Source organism: Narcine bancroftii, chromosome 2 (genome assembly GCF_036971445.1).
Source record: "Narcine bancroftii isolate sNarBan1 chromosome 2, sNarBan1.hap1, whole genome shotgun sequence".
Classification (NCBI taxonomy): domain Eukaryota; kingdom Metazoa; phylum Chordata; class Chondrichthyes; order Torpediniformes; family Narcinidae; genus Narcine; species Narcine bancroftii.
The window spans coordinates 42,196,183-42,221,268 of NC_091470.1; positions in this window are offsets into that span (position 1 = coordinate 42,196,183).

Here is a 25,086-nt window from a genome sequence, read left to right on the forward strand (position 1 = left end):
ACCAATAGAAAAATATTTCTGTAAAATTACAAATATAAGCTCGAGCTATTTAATATTTTTCTACTCTCTCAAAGATGTAATTATCTACAAGAACAATAAAGTTAAATAATGCACACATCTAGTATAAATATATTTTAATTTAACTTTTACTACAGTGCATGCACTCATTTTCCAAAATAAATTAAATTTACAGTGGGTCTCATTTAAACAAAATAAAACTGCAAAGTAATTCACAGAAAGCTTTGTGAGTGTACAAGGTTAGTTTGTCTGGAGGCACCAGCTCAACAATGATTTCATTAAGATTTTAGGTCCATTTTAGAAACTATATTTGCACAGATATCTCCATATATTCACTTAGGTTTTATAGATCTATATTATTTTTGATCCCATTCAGATCTTAGTAAATATTTAACATTTATAAGCACCTATGATGTGAATGATTCCTTGCACCGTCCAGGTTAATTTGGTCTAATTCTTTGTTCTTCATTTTAATTGGATATTTTCTACTATTTGAGAAATGTGAGTTTCTGTTGGTGAGAAGGAACAATGGAGGTGCTAGGGTGGTGGAAAATATGTAGTAAATAAATTTACTCTCAGTTGTCTGCATATATACTGCCTCTTGATAATAAATCCTGAAGTGTAGTTAATTTAATTATAAACAACATTGCAAAGGATGTTTATCAGTGGCAATAGCAAGCAAAGAAAAAAAAACATTTTTGACTTGTAACATTCCATATTCTCCCAATGACTTGCCTTCTGTGACAAATTAAGTTTAGAGATGAGGAATAGGATCATTTGATGCAGATGTTAGTGAAGAAAATCTATTAAATCCTCCATGTTGCAGTTTCCAAAAGGCTCTAGATTTTTCCTGTACACCTCAAAACAGCATCAAATTCCCCTCAAAATTCAACACATTCACAAAGAGCAATTTCATAGGTTTAAAGTATGAAATTCTCAGCCTTACAACTGCTTAAATAATTTCTCCCCTCAACCTATCTATTACATGCTAGTTCCCACACAAGAGCAGGGTATCCATGTAATTACTGTGAAATTATTGATACAATTAACATGATAGTGATCTGTAAAAAGTGGTATTTTCAATAATCACTCTAATGGTGCTCTGTTACACTTCCAGGAAACATAATAAAGTTACAGCTGAATAAATGGCCTTTCACAAATTAGTCTTTCCATTTGCTTGTCTGGCAAGGGACAATGGATTTTTCTAATTAGGTGAAAGGAAAGATAAATTACTATTCACGTGGGAGAATACCATTGCAAAATCATCAGTTTGAGTCAAACAAATTAAGTTTTTATTTGTATAAATCAAACCTTGGGTTTGTCACACTTGGTGCAACTTTCTGCTCTTGATATGGAACTTTATATGCTGCGAGAACATTTTTAAAGTAAACAACCCTTATGCAATTACCATCATTACTTTAGATATACACTTCACCCATACCAATTTGGCCTGCTGCAGACTGGACACAGAATTTGACTTTGAGTCCAATAAAATACTGAACACCCAGCTTTAAGCTGAATACACATAATACAAAATACTCACCTTTAATTTCCTAAGGATAAGCATCTTCAGTGCCTTGTCCTGGTCCACCCTTATTGATGAAATGGTCAAGAAAGTGCCTCAGTGTTTCTATTTCCATAGAAGCGCAAGGAAATTTGGCATGTCACCAGCATCCCATAACACCTTATACAGGTGCACCATTGAAAGCATCACTACATGGTATGGAAAGTGCTCATCCCAAGACCGCAAGAAACTGTAGAGTTGTGAGTGTCTCGAGCCATTATACATACTCACCTCCATCTATAACTCTTGATACCTTGGAAAAGTAGCCAACATATAAAAATGATTAATTCCACTTTAGTCATACTCTCTCCACCTCCCCTCCAATCAGGAAGAAGATTCACAGGTATAAGATAACACACCAACAGATTCAAGGACAGTTTCTTTCCTGCCTTGATTAGACTCCAGAATGAATCTTAAAATAGGTTTTGTTTGGCCTTTTTTCCATACCAACTGATCTTCCTATTGTTAGGTCTGCTTTGTTCATGAATGAGTGAGACAAACACTAGGCTGAGTCGAAATCAGGGTTCTTTGTTCTTTATTACCGGATTGTAACACTTGCGACTAACAAAGTTAGTCGGAGAATGCATTCTGCCGTTATCAGCAAAATGGTGATTTTTTATACCCTTGGATACATGCTTAGAACATCATCATATCATTACTTGTCCAATGACTAAAACTGTTGCTATCCTTTCCCTGCTAGCTTCCTGCCTCTCAATCCATCAATGTCTCTCTTATCTTGTAAGTACAAGGATGCATTCTGTTACTCCTTAGTACTGGGTGACTCCTTCTCCGGTCCCATCTCATGATGTTTTACCTAACAGGAGTACAAGGACACCTCCCCTTCTTGTTACTGCCCTGTACAGGGTAACTCCCTACACATTCCCATCTCATGATGTTTTACCTTACAATCCCTCCTTTGTCCTCTTTAGAGGACAATCTCGCCCTGACTATGCTACCACCGCGTTACATTAGTTCGCCTATTATTGCCAAGCTCTATACGGGTTCTGTTCACAGGGCAGTTCGGCTGGTGGGCGAGGGCTCCCCCAACCCTCCTTTGCGTACACCCCCCATCCGTCACCCCGATCCCATTGCCCGTTTACAAGTTTCATCCCATTTGCCCCCAAGCAAAAAACTAGCTAACCCCCCGTACATTAGTAAATACCCAAGTTAACATATGGTCTACAATCTGATTAATAATGTTTGTGTTACAATCAATGTTATAATATTTGTTCTACAATCAAGGTTATAATATTTAGGTTACAAGCAAGGTTAAAATTATATGTGTAACAATCTAATTCACAATCCCTCCTTCCCATCACATTCCCCTTCAGACTCCAGATCGATCTCAGCAACTTTCTCCGCCTCCTGTAATGTGAGATAGTCTTGCTCCACAGCCTGCACAGCTTGATATTTCGGAGGCAGTTCATCACGGTCAGCAAAGGCTCTCTCTATGGTCCTCGTGACCAGCGTTCGAATGCATGGAATACAACAACAGCCACAAGTGATAAAAATTGATACAGAAATGAACAAACCCAGCAAAAGTTGTCCTAACAATGTGCTCCATCTCCCAAACACTCCCTGTAACCAGGATAAAACAGGATTGGAGACTCCAGACTGGGCTTTTAATTCTTTCGCCAATGCCCTAAGTTTCGTTAACCCCTTAGTGAGTGATCCATCTGGCCCTGTGTTATTAGAGATAGAAGTGCAGCATAGATCTCCAAACATAGCACACACTCCACCTTTCTCTGCCAGGACCATATCAATCGCTATCCTATTCTGAAGTGTCATAAGGGAAGTTTCTGACAGTTGTTGATGTATTGCCTCAACAACGTCCCTGGTCAAATTTGCAAGGCGCTGGACATTATAGTGAATAAGGTTGATCCTATTAACATTCTTATTTACAGTGATGGGAAATATTGCACTAAAAACAGGAAAGCTTTCAAACCCAGCTGCAATCTCATCAGCTAATTTAAATTCGTCCGGAATATTCCGGGCTTGGCCAATGGCATCAATCCATACCCCATCAGGGTTCCTTCCTCCCGGCCCCAAGAGTCCAACACTCCTCCTTTTTCTCCACAGCCAACTCTCTGTGTGGCGCAATTCTAGGGAATCCTCGTCTCCCTCCTGCATTTTGACAATCAGCACTGGCGCATTAAGGGTTACTAGAGCACACCGACCATCCCAGTTAGCGGGGAGCCAGTTGTACAGCACTCTTCCTCCACAAAACTCATCTGTGTAGTCATTCAATCTGCTACAAGTCTCCTTAGTTTCAGATTCATTTTTTTTGTTATGGGACCTCAAAATCATCCCCTGTATATGTTCATGATAACCAGTAACCTGTTTGGCTGCCCTGTCAGGCACCCATGTGGCGTTTTCCCTGCTAATAGTAGGTCGTCTACATACTGAATCAGTGTAACATCTTCCGGGAGCTTTAATTTCATTAGGATTTCGCTAAGGGCCTGATTGAACAGTCCTGGACTGTCCTTATAACCCTGAGGTAATCTAGTGTATGTGTACCGATGTGCTTGGTAAGTGAAAGTTAACCAGTCTTGGCATTCCTCAGCTAAATTCAAGCAGAAGAATGCGTTTGCCAGATCAATGACAGTATAGTATTCGTGCTCCGGACTCAGAGCCCTAAGTGCTACATATGGGTCTGGGACTGGTCTCCCGATGGTCTTGGTAGCCAAGTTAATCTCCCGGAGGTTGTGTACCATCCTCCAGTCTTTTCTACCCGGTTTGGGAACAGGCATGATGGGCGTGTACCACATACTGTCAGGTGCCGCCCTTAAAACCCCTGACTCCATTAACCCTTCTATCGTTCCTTTAATACCCTCCTCCTGACTGGGCGACAAGCGGTATTGTTTTCTCCATATTGGTTTCTGCCCGGGGTTGGCCAATTCTAGAAATACCTCTCCTTTTATTACTCCCACATCATAGGGCCCCGTTGTCCATATATGTGGACTCAGATTAGAAAGATATTTGTCTGAGTCTCTGTGATCAATATTTTCTCCTTCTATGGCTCGGTCTCTTTCTACTTTCTCATTCACTACCTGGTCCCATGCTTCAATATTCAGTCTGACAAATTTTCCTCCCTCCGGGGTGGAATATCCCGGGATTTCTGTCTACCTGTATTCACACCCTATCGCTTCCTTTACCATCGGACCCAGCTGTCGAGCGTGATGATCTTTGTCAATACCCAAGGTCACATGAGGCACACTTTCTACTCCTAAGCAGAACCACTCCATTTGTTCTTCTGTCATGACAACCATAGCAGCTATTCCCTCCTTACCTACAAAGATAAATGGACAATGTATCGTTTCTGTCTTCCCTTCTTTTAGAGAGTCCCACCTCTCCTCATATTCCTGGTCCGCGTGGATGGTGTAGTTTAATGTAACATGCATAGGATCTAGTGGATAATGGTAATCCCCATACCGAGGAATACTGGCCCTCCACTCAAAAAACTGTTTAATCAGCCCTGGGCCTGGTTCATCATACAGTAGCCGACTCCAGAAAATACTTCTGAAGCGTTAGATGGGGTCATTACTATAAACTGTCCTCCCCTTCTTATTGTATCCCCTGGGTATGTTAACCGAAGGCCCTTCTCAGAACATTGTATGGTTATTCCTAGTTTGGTAAGAATGTCCCTTGCTAATAAATTAATGGGGCAACTTGGCACAACCAGGACAGGCGTTTTAACCCTTTGTCGTCCAAATGTCATGTCGATGTTATCTGTATAGGGCTGTGTTTCCCTTATTCCGGAGAATCCTATTGTAGATAATGTTTTGCCCGAAAATGTGCTCCCTGGGGGTTTTTTAATCACTGTCGTAACTGCTGCCCCTGTGTCAACCATAAATTCAATTTTTTCTCCATTTACCGTCCCCCAAATTTTTGGTGGCTCCCAGGGAGGCGTGATTTTTGATTCTCCAGGGCACCTTCAATAATCAACTTCAGCACCTTCCTCAATATAGTCATTACACTGAGGTGCCTGGACTTGTTGATCACTCTGCCACCCCCCGATTCTCTGGGGCCCATCAATATGTCCACCCCTACCCCTTGCTTGTCCTCTTAAGTTTCCTCCTCTTCCCCGATAGCCTCTAATAGAGGGTAATCTTTTTCCCCTTGCTCTCCCAGCCTCCGGACAGTTCCGCTGGTAGTGTCCAGGATTTTGGCAGTACCAGCATACTGCATGTTCCCCTCTATACATTGTACCTAGCTGTCTTTCCCAACCATTTCTTACTTGGGGTCCCGGATTTATCACTGGCCCCATGACCTGTGGGACTATCTGTTGGGCCGCTAATTTAACCCCTATATGTTCTATGGCTCTCACCAATTTATCGGTTGTTTTGTCCACCTCCTTCTGGGACGCACTTTCTGACTTAGCATGCTCTGATTGACGATGTCGTTTGATTGCATGTGTCAGGTGTCTTTTCCACAAATCCTCTGACATTGTCTCTAATCCCACAATGTCCCTTAATTTTGCTTGAACCGTAGCAGGTAGTCCGTTTATTATCCCATTACGAAAGTGAGCCCTTCCTAAGGGGCTGTGGTCGGGTCTTTCTCCAGTCCCTGTTTCCCATAAGTCCCATGCTCGAGTGAAATACTCGTGTGCAGTCTCTCCTTCCTTTAGTTGAAGGGTTACCAAGGCATCCAAACTATAGGGTGTAGGAAATGTTTCTCTAAGTGCTTCCCAAAATTTATTCCGAAGTGGGTTAAATTCTTTTTCATCCCCCAATTTACTGCTTCTTACAATTCTCTCTATTTGCTTCAGGGCCCCTTCTGCCTTTAATTTTATCATGATAGTTCTGACATCTGCGAGTGCTAATTGTTCTTGGCAGGTTTCTCGCTCAAAACAAGAAATCCATGGACTAGCCCCATTACTCAACGGAGGTAGTTTTTTCATTAAACTCTCTAAGTCCATTCGTGACCAGGGTACATATTTTTGAGTTCCCCGTCCCGTGATCAGTAATGGGCATTGATATCTCAATTTTGGGGATTTCTGCTCCTTCTTTACTCTTGGCATGCATTTATTTATCCCACCTTGTTCTGACTCTTCTTCGTCACTGTCACTGTCCCTATCAGCTTCCAATGTCTCAGGGTCAAAGGTATATTGGTCACGTTCATCTCTAAGATAATCTTTTCGGCCATAGTTTAGTTGTTTCACATCTTTCTCTTTTGTTCTAACTATGTCCAGGTAGGCATGTCTATTTTTCTCCCTCCCGAGTCTTTTCCTTTTACTTTCCTCCCATGGTGGATCGTATCTCGTTTCCTCATCTGTACTACACTTTTCGTCCTTTACTCCTATTACCATTCCTTCAGCTTTAATTTCTCCTGACAGTGTTGTAGTTATCTTTTCCACTTCCTTAAATACACCTACCATTAATTCTTTTTGATCCTCACTGATCTGCCCCAGCACATTAATATCTCTGTTTAAGTTTTTAATGTTATCCTGAACCTTTTTCATGTTCCATTTCTGTATCTCTAACTCCTTTTCTATTTTCTTGGACTCCAGAGGGGTCTCTACATCTATTACTCCCCCTTCTATTTTTATTAAAGGGGCCTGTACCTCGTCTGATGTATCCCTATTCCCGAGGTTCTTGTCACACCCCAGTGTCTCAATATCTGGATATAAGGGACGTGACTCCAGTGTCCCATCTGGGGTGCCAGAGAGAGAGAGAGAGAGAGAGAGAGAGAGAGAGCATAGCGAGAGAAAGAGATAGAGAGGCAGATACACAGAGCACAAGAGATAGAGAGAGAAAATGCCTTGCACTGGCCCCACTGGGAGAAAAGTCTTCAGATTAACACTTTCGTTTCAAAGGTTTTAAAAGGTTCTCATCCTGTGATCACTGGTCTGGATCAGATTGGGTCTCCCACCACTGGGAACTATCACTCCTTCCTTCCCTCCCACCTCGAGTGAGCTACACGTCAGCCCACAATGTCTGCCCTGATCCCGCAATGGTGGGGGTGCGGGAAAGAGGGAGGGAGAGAGGATAAAACAGGATCCCATTTGATGCGGAGCTGGAATTGTGGGCACAAAATTAAAACCAAATTGTATTTCTCTGCCCTGCCCAACCTGGGGATTTCAGGGCAGCACCGCCACAGATTGGGATTGGGAGGGGGAGTGGGTGAGAGAGGAGGGGGGGAGAAGAGAGAGAGGGGGAGAGAAGAGAGAGGGGGGAGGGTGAAAGGAGGGAGGGAGAGAGCAAACCCGGACACTTCGTGGCTGGAAACTGGAAACAGGCACTTTTCCTTTCCCTTCTGTGTTTTGTTTCTTCCAGCTTATCTAAGACACTACGTTTTAAAATTTTTTTTTTTTTCTCTCACCTGTCAGGAACATCTCAGTGCCCCCGGGTAACCAACCCCTCTTCCTCCAGCGGTCTACACATTTTCGGAGCATTTTTTGTTTTTCCAATGCCGCATTACTGGTATTTCGCTCCTCTAATTCCTGATTAATTTCCTTAATAACTTGGTCAAAAGTCTTAGCAGGCAACTGTACAGCCATAGCTGCGGGACCGCTTTCTAATGCCTGTTTTAATTTAGGTTTTTGTCTGTTTAGGGGATCTATGTCAACGAAAATTGCTTTTAAAAATGTCCCCTTGCAAGCTGGATGACTAATATCTTTTAAAAGAACAGTCTCGAAGTCTTGTCCTCCAATTGACTTCAGACTGTCCTGTATACTCTGATTGCTCATTTTCCACTCTCTGTTTTCCCAAAGGGGTCTGAAAGTTAAATTACAACTAGAAAACCAAATATTTGGGCTATACTTTTGTCCTGTTTCCCTGTACCAATCTATGAATTTACGTAACTTTATCTCCTTGGTGATGTTGGGAATACCCTCATTTAACTTATCAAAAGTATTTCGAATAAACTGGGTGTCTCTTAGGAGTTTGTCAACTTTTTCATTAATATCTCCTACCTGATCCGGACACAGCTGTCGCAGCCTTCTGTCGTCGTTCTTGTTCACCAGGCAGGCGTCCCTGAGAACTTTTTTTGTTGTCTCAAGGTCTCTAGTGTCTGCTGTGGTATTCCACCACGGCGAATTGGGGAAATAAATTCTTAACTTCTCAAGTGTACAGACATTATCATACCTACCGGACATTTATAAGTCAGTCTCTCAGATACAATTGAGGCCAATAAGCCTGAACCTTTGTTTTCTTTCAAAGCCCAACCTTCACGTGGGAGATTTCTCCTCTTAATAACCAGTTTAGGGCAGAAAACTCAGGTCCTCAATTGTTTATAGACCACCTTCTCACTCTATTGGACTTTGCAACGACACAATAAAGACTTTTAAACTCTAGTAGTTTCTTGCGAAGCACTTAATAAATGTCATTCAAACACCTTAAGGACTTTTATCTTGTCTGTAATCACTTACGTGTTACAATCCTGGCATGCGACCTTCAATTGTGGTCGTCTAATTTGTCCGATCTCCAGTTCTTACTGACAATCATAAAGATTTTAAAAAAAAAAAGAGAGAATTTTGTTAAAACAGGCTTCTCTGGACCTTTTTATCAGCCGGCTGAGATGATTGTCAGAAAAAACAGAAACCGTCGTCCAGTGTTCACTCACCCATCACGTCGGGGTCACCAAATTGTTAGGTCTGCTTTGTTCATGAATGAGTGAGACAAACACCAGGCTGAGTCGAAATCAGGGTTCTTTGTTCTTTATTACCGGATTGTAACACTTGCGACTAACAAAGTTAGTCGGAGAATGCATTCTGCCGTTATCAGCAAAATGGTGATTTTTTATACCCTTGGATACATGCTTAGAACATCATCATATCATTACTTGTCCAATGACTAAAACTGTTGCTATCCTTTCCCTGCTAGCTTCCTGCCTCTCAATCCATCAATGTCTCTCTTATCTTGTAAGTACAAGGATGCATTCTGTTACTCCTTAGTACTGGGTGACTCCTTCTCCGGTCCCATCTCATGATGTTTTACCTAACAGGAGTACAAGGACACCTCCCCTTCTTGTTACTGCCCTGTACAGGGTAACTCCCTACACATTCCCATCTCATGATGTTTTACCTTACACTATGTAAATCTGCACTTTTGTGGTGTCTTACTGGTTGTGGTATATATATGTCCACTGGTCTGCTCAAAAACATCCTCTATCAATGCATCTTTGTACATGGGGCAATGAACTTGAAATTGAATGCAGTTGTATTTTTGATTTGGTTATCTATTTTCCAGACATCACAGAGCCTGCATCAAATGCTAAAAAACACAGGGGAGTCCACCACCAATAGAGACACCACTATGGAAGGGGAATGGATCAAACCAGACAGCAGCATCAAAGATGCCTTCTGCTTCATCCCCATCAGTCTGTGCTTCTCCTCCCTGCTTATAAGCAGCTGAAGCTTGAATTTCCAATAAACGAAGTCATACCAAGCTGGCCTGAGGAATTGTTACATTCAAGGAATGCTTTCAATTGGTAGAATGGTCCACATTCAAGAATTCAACAGTCAACCTGAGTGCATATGTGAATGACAGCACAGACTTAATAAGCAAGTCTGCATGCCAAAGAAGACAATCCAAGTACTCCTGAACTAGAAACTATGATGAACGGAAATATTCATTCGCTTTTGAAGTTCAGGTCTGAAGTCAGATGGCCCCAATCTACTCAAGAAATCCAGGTACGATTTTTATTTAGTCACCAGGAATGGCAAGAGGCAACATAAGAACAAAATGGAGTCTAGATGAACCTCACAAATACCCTTCCATTGTGACAAGACGCAGATGTTATCACAGCTACAAACCAAAGTCAGGCAGAAAAGCAATTAATAATACATCCCTCCCTGATTATTTCATTGTCTACTCATTCTTCACTCCCCCCTTCTCCATACTCCCATTACTTTCCCCTGCAATCACAGAAAGAGTAACACTTGGATTGTCTTCTTTGGCATGCAGACTTGCTTATTAAGTCTGTGCTGTCATTCACATATGCACTCAGGTTGACTGTTGAATTCTTGAATGTGGACCATTCTACCAATTGAAAGCATTCCTTGAATGTAACAATTCCTCCTTCACTTCTATATATATGGTCTCAAAAAGTCCTTCCAACGGAGGCAAAGATTTACGTGCATCTTTTCTAATCTTATCTATTGCATTTGGTGCTCCTGATGTAGGCTCTTCTGCATTGGCAATATCAAATGCAGACTTGTGGAGATTTTTTTTTTTTTTTTAATAAACAGAGCATCTACAGGATGTCTGCAGTGGCCATCCTGAGATCCCGGTTGCATGCTATTTCAACTCCCCTTCCCATTTCCACACTGAGCTGACTGTTCTGGGCCTTTTCCACTGCCATAATGAAATCAAACAAACTAGAGGATCAACACCTTAGATTCCACCTGGGCAGTCTACAACCCAATGGTATGAACATAGAGTTTACTAATTTCAGGTCATGAGATGTATAACAGAGTTGTGGTGGAAGGAGAATCACAACTGAGATCTAAACATCCAAGTATATACATCCTATCAAAAAAGATAGGTAAGTGGGCAGAAGAGGTAGAGTGGCTCTGTAGGTAATAAAATGACATCAAATCTTTTGCAAGATAGAATAGGATAGATCAGAAGACAAAATTCTTGTGGACAAAGTTGAGAAACTACTAGGGTAAAAGGGTTGTGCAGACTAGGGCTTTTTTCTCTGGAGCGTAGAAGATTGAGGGGGGACTTGATAAAGGTGTTTAAGATTTTAAAAGGGACTGACAGAGTAAATGTGGATAGGCTTTTTCAATTAAGAGTGGGGGAGATTCAAACTAGAGGGCATGGTTTAAGATTGAAGGGGGAAAATTATAAGGGGAACATGAGGGGAAATTTCTTTACTCAAAGGGTGGTAGGGATGTGGAATGAGCTTCCGGCAAAGGTGGTTGAGCCAGGATCATTGGTTACATTTAAGGAAAGACTGGATAGTTACATGGAGAGGAGAGGACTGGAGGGGTATGGACCGGGTGCTGGTCAGTGGGACTAGGAGGGTGGGAATTTGTTATGGCATGGACTAGTAGGGCTGAACTGGCCTGTTCTGTGCTGTAAGTGGTTATATGGTTAAATACCCTGATGGAAGTAATACACAGGTCTCCAAATAGCAACCAGGATCTGGATACAAATTATAACACGAGTTAGAGAAGATATGTAAGAAAGACAATATTACAGTAGTCATGGGGAACCAACATGCACGTAGTTTGGAAAATCAGGTTGGCACTAAATCCAAAGAGAAAGAAAAGCCTACAATTTTTAAAGCAGCTTGTGGTCAAGCCCACGAGGAAAAGGGGATTATAGATTTTGCGCTGTGCAATGAACCAGAATTTTAGGTAAAGGAATACTTAGGAGGGAGTGTTCACAATGTGATACAATTCACTTTCCAGTTTGGGAGGGAAAAACTAAATTTGAATGTATTTTGCCGGCCCATGATATCCTGACACATAACATGGCATCCGAACAAGGGATCCTGCAAGGGCCATGCTGACTAAATCACCTTTCTTCACGGGCTGCTGGCTGCATGGTGGGAAACAGAGAGCACTGGGGGGAATGCTGGCCTATCTGAAGCTCGCAAGCCGGCTGTCATTTCCGCTGGAAGCGGCGTGACCACCAGGCCCAACAGGGCAGGCGATTAACAGTACTTACTTTGTGTCAGTGTCTTGCTTTCATGCCTTGCCGTAGCATACACTATATTGGTGATCCTGACCAGTCCAAACGGTGCTTTGGACCCAATGCTGAAACACTCCACACAGTTTCACTGAAACTGCCGACATTCTGGACTTCATAACCACTGGAGCATTGCAAATATGTGGCTATCAAAGAGTATTTACCCGCACTTTTGGACTCAAAACATGAGCGTATGGCACAACAGTTTTGGAGATAGGGTCCCTTCCACTCTCATAATGACATGTTAGCGTTATCTGATGGCCGCAACCTTTGCCTGCTCTGCAAGTAGATCTTCCTGGAGTGACTACCAGAGGATATCAGACTCCTGCTCGCCAAGGAGGACTTCATTGACCCCTGTGGCTTGAGTGGACATCCTCTGGGGAGTGAAGAGAGACTCTAGCATTCCGGTAGACCAAGTTGCAAGGCCTCAAACACAGCAGATGACTAGATTGCCACAGACAACCAGCAAACCAACAGACCCTCCTGGTGAGCAGTACTGCTTCTATCACCAACAGTGAGGTTCGGAGGCCCGTTGATGTTACTTTCCCTGCATATTTCAGGGAAATGACACAGCTGACCATCACTAGTGGCTGCAGTGGTCAGCCAACAAGTCAGCCTTCTCCACATGTGGGACTCCCTATTGGAGCAATGGTTCCTAGTAAACATCAGGGACAAGATCAGCATCCTGCCACCCTCAACTTGCAACACCTGCAACGGAAAATTGGACCCAGCCCTGAGGGCTGCAAACAATTCCAACGTCTGAACCTTCGGCACCTGCACCATCCCGCTTCACTTTGGGAATAGTCGGTTCACATTGGCATTCAACCTGGAAGCAGTGCCACAACCACTACTGGGGGCAAACTTTCTAGTGCTCATTGCTTGTTTGTGGATCTAAAAGGGCGGTGATTAATGGATGCCAAGAATTTCCAGACCTTCCCCTAGGGAAGCTACCCACCTACATTCTATCACTACCGACAAAACGAGTTCACACATATCCTCGCAAAATTCCCCTCCATTGTGGTACTGTAGCAATAGCTACAAGGAGCGAAATTGAAAGAAACCACAAGCTGGGGGTGAATTTCAGTTTCAATTGTTTACTTGAAAACCCACATGCTGCCCTTAAAGAGGCGAGTGCAAGACACGTCACCATAATCGGCTGTGACATCATGACGCAGCTGAAAAGCATGCACTATGGCCGAGGTCACAAGAAATCCCCGAACCCTACGACACCATTTTAACACGGCTCCTCTGCTACTGGAGCCGTCACACGCAGAGCCAGTTCACCTGCGTCGCGATGTGTGCCGCCACACAACCCATCCAGAACCGGCTTTGGGGTCCTGATGCTTTGGGCGGTCATCCCCGTTATTTTGGCTGTGTGGTAATTACCGGTTGACTGAGGTCCAAATGGACTGCTTTTAGCCTGCCGCCGTAAACAGCTCCTCTTTTCCCCCAATGTCCAGAGTGAAAGTCTTGCCTGAATGGCATAAGACCTTGTAAGGGCCTTCATAAAGCTGTTGGAGGAGAGCTGGGTGTGGGCCATGCCAAATGAACTCAAAGTTGGTCGTGGATAAGTCTTTGGGGATGTATGCCGGCTGGTTGCCGAGGTGGGAGGGAGGGGTGGTGCAAATGCGGCCAACTTGTCCCATAAGTCCTGTAGCAATGCCCTTTTTTCGGTGCCCGAGTCAGGAGTCGGGGAGAAAAACTCACTGGTTAGGGATAGGGGTGTGCTGTAGACCAGTTCTATGGAGGATGCCTGCTAGTCCTCCTTGGGTGCTGTCCTGATGCCCAGCAGGACCCAGGGGAGCTCGTCCACCCAATTGGGGTCATCTAGCCAAGCCATGAAGGCTGATTTTGTGGCGGTGGAAATGTTCCACGAGCCCGTTGGCCTGAGGGTGGTAGGCAATGGTGTGATACAGATTGATGGCCAGAGGGTTGCGAATTGTGTCCAGAGTGCAGATGTGAACTGTGCACCTCTGTTGCTGGTCATGTGTGCCGGCACCACAAACCCTGATATCCATTAGGTAGCAGAGCCCTGGCGTAGGAGTCAGTCGAGGAGTCCTTGAGAGGAATGGCTTCTGGCCACCTTGTTGTGCGGTTGCCTACTGTGAAGAGGTAACAGGCATCCCTGGAGACCGGCAGTGGGCCCACAATGTCGACATGGATGTGCTAGAACCGTTTTGTTGAGGGATCGAAGTGCTGAACCGGGGTCCTGATGTGGCGGTGGACCTTGGCTACCTGACATTGGGTGTAGTTGCACACCATTGTGTGACCTGCTTCCTCAGACCATGCCACATGAACCTTTCTGCTACCATGCAAACCGTGACTTTGATGGATGGGTGTGCCAGATCGTGGACTATTTTGAAGGCCTGGTGCCTCCATTGTTGTAGCACTACCGGACACGGTGTGCCGTGGAGACATCATACAGAAGTGTGTTGGGGATATCTGGCAACTCGAGGTCCCCAAAGTGGAGGCCGGTGATGGCTATGCGGAACACCTGCATCTCCTCATTCCCTTTTTGTGCCTGCACTAACTGGGAGTAGTCCAGGCCGGGGGCTAAGGTCTGGATGGTGGGTCATGAGAATGTGTCGGCCACGACATGGTTTTTGCCCACGAGGGGCTGGATGTCCGAGGTAAATTCTGAGATGTAGAACAGGTGGTGTTGTTGGCACGCCATTCAGGAGTCCTTGGCCATGGCGAGGTCTTGGCATAGGGGCTTGTGGTCTGTGAAAACCGTAAATGGCCTGCCCTCCAGGAAGTACTGGAGGCACCTGGTAGAGGGCCAAGAGCTCCCTGTCGAACGTGCTGTATTTGAGCTCAAGGGGGCACTGGTGGGGGTTGAAGAATGCCAGGGGTCTCCACTGACCTTGCACTGACTGCTCCAGGGTGCCTCTGATGACTGTGGCTGATGCGTCTACAGAGAGCACAGTGTGTACATCAGATTGTGGGTGGACTAGTAAGGTGACATATGCCATGGCGTTCTTGGTTGTGGTGAAGGCTGCCAGAGTCTTGCTCTTGGTTGCTATTATGATGAACAACGATTGCATGATGTGGGCTGCCCCTGGGATGAGGCAGTTGTAAAAATTAACCATCTTGATGAATTCCTGGAGATCTTTGAGGGTGTCAGGTCAGGTGAACTGGTGTATGGCTGCAAACTTCTCTGCCGATGGTGCTGCTCCATTTCTAGTGATGTTGTGGCCTAAGGACTGTATGGGGTCCTCGCCAAATTGTCATTTCGCCACATTGACAGTGAGCAAACAAGTGGGCAAACAGCCTGCGGAGGTGGGCCTTGTGCTCATCATGGTCCCTGCTGGCGATGAGGATGTTGTTAAGGTAAATAAACACAAAGTCCAGGTCTTTGCCCACTGCGTCCATCATGATGGCCATGTTCTTGAGGCTGAAAGGCATGAGCAGGAATTTGAAGAGTCCGAAAGGGGTAATGATAGCCGTCTTGCCAACGTCATTGGGGTGTACGGGGATTTGGTGGTAGCTCCGCATTAGGTCAACCTTCGAAAACACCCTCGCGCTTTGAAAGTTGGCTGTAAAGTCCTGAATGTGGGGAATGGGGTAGTGGTCAGGCGGCGGTAGTCTCTGCAAGCCACCAAACGCCCGAGGATTTGGGGACCATGTGCAGTTGGGATGCTCATGGGCTGTCGGATCTGCGAACTAACTCCAACTTCTGCATGCGAGAGAATTCTTCCTTGGCCAACTGCAGCTTGTTTGGAGGCAGCCTTTTGGCTTTGGCGTGGAGCGGAGGGGCCTTTGGTCGGAATTTTATGTAGCACCCTGTGCTGAGGCATGGTGGAGGTGAACTGCGGTTAGAGGATCACTGGGATTTCATTGAGGATGCAGCTGTACTCGTCATTGTGGACACTGACTGTGGCTACACCCTGGCCCTGGGCGATGGTGGCCTCGAGGTGGACTGTCTGGAATGTCCGGGCACGTACCAAGTCTTTGCCTTTGAGGTCCACCCACAGACTGTGTGCTCGGAAGAAATCAGCGCTGAGGATCGCCGTGCCCACCGTGGCTAGGATGAATCGCCAATGGAATTTCTCGTTTCCCAGCTGAATGTGCACGATGTGCGTGCCAAAAGTGTGGATGTTGGTGCCATTGGCTGCCCGTAGCATGGGGCCTCACTGACGAGTGTTGGTCTCCAGTGTGGTTGGCGGGATGACGCTGAGTTCAGCGCCTACGTCGACCAGGAACTGTCGGCCGCTTGCCTTGTCTGTCATGTGGAGGAGGCTGTTGATGTAGCTAGCCGTTGCAGCCATTAGCGGCGGCTGGCCTGGTCAGGATCGAGTAGACGTCCTGTGGCACATGAAGTGCGAAATCAAAGCAGCCATGAGTCAGGTGACGCGCCCCAGCTCCAGCCGGCCACAACCACGCCCCAGCAAAAAGACAGAGGCTCTGAACAATACCTGGTGCTTCTATCATCAGCGTTGGGGAGCCCAGGATTGCAACAATAACCATATAACCATATAACCACTTACAGCACAGAACAGGCCAGTTCGGCCCTACTAGTCCATGCCGTAACAAATCCCCACCCTCCAAGTACCACTGACTAGCACCCGGTCCATACCCCTCCAGTCCTCTCCTCTCCATGTAACTATCCAGTCTTTCCTTAAATGTAACCAGTGATCCCGCCTCGACCACGTCTGCCGGAAGCTCATTCCACATCCCTACCACCCTTTGCATAAAGAAATTTCCCCTCATGTTCCCCTTATAATTTTCCCCCTTCAATCTTAAACCATGCCCTCTAGTTTGAATCTCCCCCACTCTTAATTGAAAAAGCCTATCCACATTTACTGTCTGTCCCTTTTAAAATCTTAAACACCTCTATCAAGTCCCCCCTCAATCTTCTACACTCCAGAGAAAAAAGCCCTAGTCTGCACAACCTTTCCCTGTAACTCAAACCTTGAAATCCTGTCAACATTCTCATGAACCTTCTCTGCACTCTCTCTATTTTGTTTATATCTTTCCTATAATTTGGTGACCAAAACTGTACACAGTGCTCCAAATTTGGCCTCACCAATGCCTTGTACAATTTCATCATAACCTCCCTACTCTTGAATTCAATACTCCGATTTATGAAGGCCAACATTCCAAATGCCTTCTTCACCACACCATCTACCCGAGTATCAGTCTTGAGGGTACTATTTACCATCATTCCTAAATCCCTTTGTTGCTCTGAACATCTCAATAGCCTACCATTTAATGCATATGACCTATTTAGATTTGCCTTTCCAAAATGTAACACCTCACACTTATCTGTATTAAATTCCATCAGCCATTTCTCAGCCCACACCTCCAGCCTTCCTAAATCACCTCTTAATCTACGGTAATCTTCCTCACTGTCCACAACACCACCAATCTTTGTATCATCCGCAAACTTGCTTATCCAATTCTCCACCCCTACTTCCAGATTGTTAATATATATAACAAACAATAGTGGACCCAGGACCGATCCCTGAGGAACTCCACTAGTCACCGGCCTCCAATTGGACAAACAATTTTCTACCACTACTCTGACATCTGCCATCCAACCATTGCTGAATCCATTTCACTACCTCCTTATTTATACCTAATGCCTCCACCTTTTTTCCTAATCTCCTGTGGGGAACTTTGTCAAAAGCTTTACTAAAGTCTAAATAGACAACATCCACAGCTTTCCCTTCATCAACCTTTTTTGTAACCCCCCTCGAAAAAAGCTGGATGCCATCTGGCATTTGTTCCAGGAAGGCCTGCTCAAACATGAGGCACAGTTTGTGGCCTTCTGCCAGGGCGAGTATCTCATTCATGAGGGCGGATGGCGCCCTGTCTCCTAGGCCATCCAGGTGCATGAGCTTGGTGGCGCACTTGTGTCTGAACAGGCTGAACGTGTTGAGTAGGAGCTGTTTGAGTGCTGGGTATTTGCCTTCCTTCAGGGGATCATGGATTAGGTAGCCCACTCTAGAACATCATCCAGTTGGAGTTGACTTGCCGGAGGTGAAACTGCACTTCCGCTTGCCTGAACCATGTGCACGAGCGAAGCATCCAGAAGAGTGGTAGTTTCATGGTGACTGCGTTTACTGCTGCTGCACTCATGATGTAATGGCCAGAATTGTCTGGGCTCATCGGGGTCACCAATTGTAGTGGAGGCTACAAGGAATGAAATTGAAAGAATCCACAAGCTGGGCTGAGTTTCAGTTTCAACTGTTTATTTGAAAGCCCGCGTGTTGCCCTTTAAGAGGCAAACGCGAGAAATGTCACCGTGTCGACTGTGACGAAGTCGAAAAGTGTGTATGATGGCTGAGGCCACGAGGAATCCCCAAACCCGATGGTGCCATCCTAACATGGCTGCTCCGCTACCGTGGCCGTCACATGCGGAGCCGATTCACCTGCGTCGCGATGTGTACTGCCACAGTACCACAATTTACCTCAACAGAAACAAAACATAGGGTATGGCACCACATCCTCACTAAGGGTCTCCCCGTACATGCCAGAGCACACTGCCTCCCCCCCCCCACCCCGAGAAACTCAACCTCGCAAAGGAAGAGTTCTGGAAGATGAAAGAGCTGGTTATCTGACAGTCATTGGACATCCCCCTGCACATGGTACTGAAGGTGACAGGATTATCACTGCCTCAACGAGGCCTCCACACCAGTCAGGTATCCGGTGTGTTATGAGCCCAGAGGACCCCAAAACCTAGCAGCAATAGATATATTCACCAAGACAAATGATTACTTAAACAAAAATTGCTTTTAATTATCTTTAAACATGAAAATAGAATCAAACTTTAACTCCTCTCTATTGACTTACTTAACCTAACTTAACCCCCTTCTAATTCTAAGCACATGTGTATGTAATGTGTGTGTGTACAAGTTCAGAAATGTTCTTTGGTTCACAGTCCAGTTTCACTTCTCATTCCTCCAAGTTCACAGTTTGCAAGCAATTCTTATACTGTGCACAGAATTTAACATAGGCATGATACCTGTTGACGATGGTGGACTGTCTCACAAGGTGGCCGGAAGCAGTCCCGTTGGCAGAAACTCAATAGAGGCTAGCACCAGAGCTATAATAACCACATGGGTGACATCAGACATGGGCATACAATTCACCTCAGGGCTCTGAGCGGCCTCTGCCAGCCTCCTGGGAATCCAATTCCACCACACCACTATATACCATCCCCAGGCCAACAGGTTGGTGGAAAGGTTCCACAGGAACCTCAAAATGGCGCTGATGGCCCAACTCAAAGGCCAAATTGGGTTGATGAATTGCTGTGGGTCCTCCTGGGAATCTTCAATGCACCCAAGGAGGACTTCAATGCCTCAGCAGCAGAAATGGTGTATCGAGCTCCCCTGGTCATGCCCAGGGAATTCATGGCTACCACCAGGGAATTGGATGAAACAGCATCAACAGCCCTTGAGAGACTGAGAGAACGACTGGGTACACTGGTCCCGACAAAGCCCTCAGTGCAGGGCCAGCCCAAGACATTCATCCCCAGGAACCTGTTAAGCTGCACATACGTTTTTGTGTGGTGAGGGGTGCCCTACAGGGTGGTCAGGCATAATGAGGCTACATATGTGCTGGACATCGGCGGCAAGGAGGAAACATTTCTTAATGACTGCCTCAAACCAGTACATTTGGACACTAGCCAGCTAATCAATCCACCAGCCCCACACTGCAGAGGCAGGCCACCCAAAACCAAGGAAAGCACCCAGATCACCGGTTCTGGGGTGGGGTTGGGAGCTCGTGTGGTGGCCTGTAGTGACCCGACACACAAGATGGGGTCCAAACGCGGTGATCCTGCAAGGGCCATGCCGACTAAATTGGCTTTCTTCACAAGCTGCCGGCTGCACAGCAGGATACACTGAGCACCGGCGGGAACGCTGCCCTATCCGTGGCCGGCAAGCCCATGAAGAAAGAAGTGTGACCATTAGAAAGCAGAAGCGCGTGACCACCTGGCCCAATGGACCTATATAGAGGCAGGGCAAACTGTCAATAAAATTAGTATTAACAATACTTACCTTGTGTCAGTGTCTTGCTTTCATGCCCTGCCATAGCACGCACTATAGTATCACTATTACAATTAAGTAAAGGTAATTGCAGAGGCATGAGAGAAAAGTGAAACACTGAAAGATTTTAGGAAGGTGGAGAACACAGTTAATACAATAGCAGGATTTTTATGGTAATAATTTATCATTTAAAATATATTTAACAATCAACAATCATGCCAAATACAAGAATTCAAGAGAACCCATCCCCTCTGTACAAGTCCTATTAAGCAGAGAAAGGACGAAGAAAAAGAAAACAAAAAAACCCATCACATTGTCAGTGTGTGCAATAAAACATATGGAGACACAATAATACCACAATATTAAAATCTTTACAGGCTACTGGCTAGCCAGTAGCAATCGTAACCTTATATTGGCATACCTATATGCTCTAAATAAGGATGCCAGATTTTTAGGAAGGTGTTATATCTCTTCCTGAGATTGTATGTGATCTTTTCAAATGGGTTGCAGCTATTCATCTCTGAAGATTACCTATCCATGAATAGATGGGAGTCAGCCTCATTATGCCTGACCACCCTGTAGGGCACCCCTCACCATGTTACTGGCATGTACTTCCTGACCACACACAAGGTAATTTCAGTGAATTTAATTTGAGAATTAGTTAGTGATCTACCAACATGGTGAAGTTCCCCAGAAGAAAAAGCTATGAGTCTATTGGGAAGGTGACTCCGGTGATCTTGGTTACGGTGTCACAGCAGTTATACCAGAAAGGCCTCACCTTCATGCAAAGCCTGGTTTGTATAAAGGAACCAGCCTCTACGCCACACCTAAACACAAATCTGATCATTCAGGTTTATACTGGTGGAATTTCTGTGGGACGAGGTAGAGTTGATGGAGAAAATTATATTGGACCAATCTATATCTGGCATTGATAGTAGCCAACATACTTCCAACACAGATCTCACAGAGTTGTTCTTCAATTGTTCTGTCTAGGTCTGACTCCCATTTCACCCTAGATTTATGCAAACCTTGCTTTGGGATCTCATTCTAGAATGTAAAATACATTGAGGAACAGAGGGATCTTGGGGTCCAAATCCATAGATTCCTCAAGGTTGCTGTACAAGTTGATAGGGTAATGAAGGCATATAGTGTGCTGGCCTTCATTAATTGGGGTGAAACACACAGATGCTGTGATTATAGTAAAAATACAAAAATGCTGGAGGAACTCAGCAGGTCTTGTAGCGATCACAGAAGGTTTTGGGCCTGAGCGCTTCATTAAGGTATGGAGCAAGCAGCAGGTAGGTGCCTGAATAAAAAGGCTGGGAGAGGAGAAGCACATACAAACAAGCAAAAAGTGATCATTGGACATGGATAGGAAGACATGAGAATTGTGCAAGTGGCTGAGATCCTTGTGGGGACCAAATTGGGAGGTTTGGTAATAGAGCAGAAAACCATGAGGCCCAAGATGGGAGGACATGTGGCTGTGGAAACAAGTTTCTGTGAGTACATGGTTAGAGAGCTTAAGAGTAGGAGGGAGTGCAGAGGGGGAGCAGTGAAAGAGGTTCTCACAGAACTCCCTTCCAAGAGAGAATTTCTTCAGGGTAAGCACCCCTCAGAGATTTACAGTCGACCAACTGAATGAAGTGAAACATGAAAGCCACACACTGTTTTAAAATGAATGTAGCCAGAAGGTAGGTAACCATAGGCCAGTTAGCTTAACATCTGTAATTGGAAAAATGTTTCTAGCTATCATTAAGGAAGAAATAGTGAGACATTTGGATAGAAATTGATAAATCAGCCAGAAGGGCAGATAATGTTTAATTTACTGGAGTTCTTGGAGGATATAACAAGTGCAATGGATAAAGTGGAACAGGTAGTGTTGTATATTTGAATTTTCAGAAAGCATTTAATAAGACCCTGCATAAAAGACATTCATAAGTTATGGATACTTAGAGTTGTGGATAATATATTAGTATGAATAGTGGATTGGTTAACCAAATGAAGGCAGAGACTCAGAATTGGTAGGCATTTGCTGGTTGACAATCAGTGACGAGCAGAGAGCCATGGAATCGGTGCTAGGTCCTCAACTATTCGCTATTCACATTAATTATTTGAAAGAGGGGATCATGTCACATATCTAAGTTTGCTGTTGACACTAAATTGAATAGAAAGGCAAACTGGATGAAGCAGAGAGTCCACATCGAGATATAGAGAGGTGGAAAAGGTGGGTAAGGGTCTGGCAGATGAAGTTCAATGTTGGCAAATGTGAGGTCATCCACAATGCAAGAGAAAAACAGTAGATCAAATTATTATTTAAGTGGTGAAAGATTGCAGGATGGCAAAGGGCTTCCTGAATTGCAAATGGTTGGTTTGCAGGTGCAAAAGGTAATTAAGAAGCTGAATGGAATATTAGACTTCATTCCTAAGGGGCTAAATTTAAGAGCAGTGATCTCCTGCTGTAACTGTACAGAGTATTGGTGAAGCTGCACCTAGAGTAATATGTGCAGTTCTCGTCTCCTTACCCGAGGAAGACATACTGGCTTTGGAGGCAGTGCCAAGAAAGTTCACCAGGTGGATTCTGGAGATGAGGGGATGAGCTTATAAAGATTAAGCAGGCCTAGAAATGTTTTTGTTGTCAGTACAGATCCAAGGGAGAGTTAAGAAGATGGAATATAAAGCAAGATTATTATCTGATCACTCACCCTTGTCATTAACAATTGAATTAGAGGATATCCCACCAAAGACATATAGATGGAGGCTAAACCCTGAACTGTTAAAAAGGCAAGATTTCAAGGAATATATTGAACAGCAAATTAAAATATATTTTGAGATAAATATGGAGTCAGTAAAAGATCATTAATTTTATGGGATGTAATGAAGGCCTTTATTAGAGGACATATAATTAGCTATATGACTAAAATTAAAAAGGAATATAAATGGGAAGTAGAACAGTTGGAAAAAGAGATAACAATAATAGAAAAGGAATTAGCAAAAAGAGAAGATACAAAGAAAAAGAGAGAATTGGCAGAGAAAAAAATTTATACGTTTGTAGTGTTTCATATTTTAAAGCAGAGAAAGATATGATGAATTGGGAGAGAAAACCCACAAAATTTTGGCCTGGCAACTTAAAACAGAACAAGCTAAAAGGACCATTCTAGCAACAAGATGATAAACAGATCACATACAACCCATTAGAGATTAATGAAATTTTAAAAAATTATATAAACAATTGTACCAAACTGAAAATATAGGAAAAAATTTCAAAATTGACAAATTTTTATCTAATATTGAATATTAGAATAATATTAGAATATTATCTAATATAATTTGTAACATCTACAAATAGAAAAACAAAAATAAATTGACAGAACTTTTTATGACTGAAGAAATACAGGATATATTAATGAAACTACCAAACAATAAAACACCAGGTGAAGATGGATTCCCTATAGAGTTTTATAAAGTTTTTAGGAATCTATTAATCCCTCCCCTCCTTGAAGTAATGAATCAGGTGGAAGAGACCCAAAACTTACCAGAATCATGTAAAACAGCAATAATCACAGTAATTCCAAAAGAGGGAAAAGACCCACTATTGTCAATGCATTACAGACCAAGATCATTATTGAATATAGATTATAAATTTACAGCAAAATTACTAACAAACCAGCTGAATGACTGTGTACCGAAACTAGTAAGGCAAGATCAAACTGGATTTGTTAAAAAAAAAGGGCAGCTTTTGTAAACTTATGTTGTTTGGATTCATTTGGGTCCCACAGGTTAAGAACCAGACCAAAGTGCAGGTACAAAGCACAAGTTTATTGCAGAGATGGAAATGGGACAACAGGGTCGATATGTTAGGCAAACCTATATATATATACACACACACAATGAACAGGTACATACATTGATCAGGGAAAAATCACTATGATGCCCACCACCCCATGGCTCTTTGCTACAAGGGACACTAATTCAACACTCCCAACCCTTTTAACAGTGCACATCTTACCAACAGTTTCTCCAGCACCCTTCCACATTTCAAGGCCTGGAGTGAAGCAGGGTGGTCCCAAGCTGGCAAAGAGGGAGGACAAAGAGCACATGGCACCTTTATAATGCTGGAGGGACAAGCCCACATAATTTACTGGGGGCCAATAGCTCGTGGCAGGAGGGTTAATATAATTACAACAGCCAATGGCCCAAGGCCAAGTACAGGCAGGCTGGAGAGTGGAGTCCAGATAATTTATGTGACCAACAGCAAGGTGTGCACTAATGGGTGGGGCGGAACCAAACCTTGATTGGCAGCTGGTGTGTCCTCCAACTAGGTAGGGGGCAGTGCTGTCACATGACAGCCACAACCCTTCCCAATACAACTTATCAATTTAATTCATGCAGCATAAATAAATAAGACACCAATGTTACGCTAGACGCAGAGAAAACCTTTGACAGGGCAGAGTGGAATTATTTGTCTAAAGTGTTACAGAAATTTAAGCTACCAGAAAAATTTATTAACTGGATTAGAGCATTATATAATGGTCCATTAGCAAAGATAGTAATAAATGGATATGTATCAGATCACTTTAAATGAAGCAGGTCAACAAGACCCCTTCACTGTTTGGTTATAGGACCATTGATGGAGTTGATAAGGAAAGAAACTATGATAAAAGAAATAAAAATAAAAGAGAAAGAATATAAAATCAACCTCTTTGCAGATGGCATCATAGTATATTTAACACAGCCAGATAGATCAGTAAGAAACTATATATGAAAGTGAAAGAGTATGAAGAGATATCAGGGTACCAAACTTCAAAAATTACTACGGGGCAGTAGTAAATACAAGTATTTATCAGATTTTTATCAGAGAGGAGAAAAATCAAAC